Raw genomic sequence first — 2,013 nt, 5'->3', positions numbered from 1 at the left:
GAAGATCTGAGGGGAATTGGGGGGGAGATGAAGATCTGAGGGGAATTGGGGGGGGAGCGAATCTGAGTGGATCTGAAGGGCTCGAGAGGGGTCCGAGGGGAGCGGGGGGATCTGAGGGAGCCGAGGGGACGGGGGATCCCGCAGCCCTGTGGGGGCGGGGGCCGCACGCACGCACTCGGAGGGGCGACGAGGACTCCTCGAGCTCCATGGCGGCGGCGGCGCTGACGGGCGGCGATGGCGGCCCGTTAACCGCTCCGGGCGCGTTTCAAACCTCCGCTCAGCCCGCCGAACCCGCCCCGCCAATCGCAGGGGGAAGGCGGGGACACGGGCCCCGCCCGCCCACCTCCCCTCGCCAGTCACAAAGCGCCCCGCTCGTTCAAACCAGCCACTCCGGCCTCGGGGGAGGCGGGACCCGTTCAAACCTCGCCACTCACAAGGGACATCTGGATGACGGGCAGCGACCTCGACCAGTAGAGGAGCAAGAGGGGAGGTGGCGGCGAGGCTGCGTCCCTGGCGCACGTCAGCGGGGCCGCGGTTGCCCGGGTGACGGGTTCCAGCCCCGGGGGCGTGGGGGGAGCCGCGCCCAGCCACGGCGGCTTCGGGGCCAGCCCGGCTGCGGCGGTGGCCGGACGCCGTGAGCAGACCTTGGGGTCATGCTGGGACACGCTGGGCAGGTCATGGGACACAGTGACACACTGGGCAGGCCCTGGGGACACGCCGGGACACAGTGACACACTGGGCAGGTCAAGGGGACACACTGGGACACAGTGACACACTGGGCAGGCCCTGGGGACACACTGGGACACAGTGGGCAGGTCATGGGGACACACTGGGACACGGTGACACACTGGGCTGGCCCTGGGGACGCACTGGGACACGGTGGGCAGGTCATGGGGACACACCAGGACACAGTGACACACTGGGCAGGCCCTGGGGACGCACTGGGACACGGTGGACTGGCCTTGGGGACACTCTGGGACACACTGGGCAGGTCATGGGGACACACTGGGCAGGCCCTGGGACACGGTGACACACTGGGCAGGTCATGGGGACACACTGGGACACACTGGGCAGGTCATGGGGACACAGTGACACCCTGGGCCAGCCCTGGGGACACACTGGGTCGGCCATGGGACATGCTAGGACACAGGCCCTTGGGGACATATGTGTGTGTGTGTATATATATATATATATATATATATAAAAATATAAAAAAATAAATACACTATATATATATATATATATAATACACACACACACACACACACACACACACACACACACACACACACACACATCCCCCATGCGTATTTTTATATATATATATATATATATAGTAAACAACCCCAGAGCCCAGCTGCTTTCGAGGTTGTGGCACTTTGTTGCGGCAGAAACCGAAACCGCTTCCCGCTGCGAGGGCAGCTCCCGGTGCCCCGGTTGTGCCGGCATCGCCGCGGCGGCGGAGGCGAAGTGCCCCGCTCCTCGGGGGGGGGGGGAGAACCCTTGGGAGGCTCCTCGGCTCCCTTGGGCTTCCCAGCGTTGCCGCTCCGCATCCCGCTTCCCAGCTGGCCGCGACGCCCCTGCCAGGGTCCCCCCGCCAAAAAACACCGACTTTCTCTCAAGTTTATTTCTGGGGAATTCACAGTGTTTGGCCGTGCCGGAGGGTGCCCCGGGATGCAGCCGGATGCGCAGGGGGGAAGCACGACACCGGGATGCCTGGAGCGGGGGCGAAAACAGCCTCTGCCGGAGGGGATGGGAATAAGCGGGGACGGACGGAGGGACGAGGACGAGGCGCTCGGGATGGGGCCAGGGCGGCGGATCCCACGTCGGATCCTCCAGCGAGGCTCTCCGGAACCGGGAGGGGGGGGCCGTCCGCTCCGCCCCTCACCACATGTGCCGGTAGGGAAAGGCGACCTCCACGCACAGGACGGCCAGGAACTCGGAGCAGTTGCGCCGCTGCCCGTCGAGGAGCCCCCCGCGGCCCAGGGCGGCCGCCAGCCCCTCGGCCGTGCC

The sequence above is a fragment of the Apteryx rowi genome, unplaced genomic scaffold (genome assembly GCF_003343035.1).
Source record: "Apteryx rowi isolate R43461 unplaced genomic scaffold, aptRow1 scaffold_1092, whole genome shotgun sequence".
NCBI classification, from domain to species: domain Eukaryota; kingdom Metazoa; phylum Chordata; class Aves; order Apterygiformes; family Apterygidae; genus Apteryx; species Apteryx rowi.
This window is presented reverse-complemented; position numbering follows the sequence as displayed.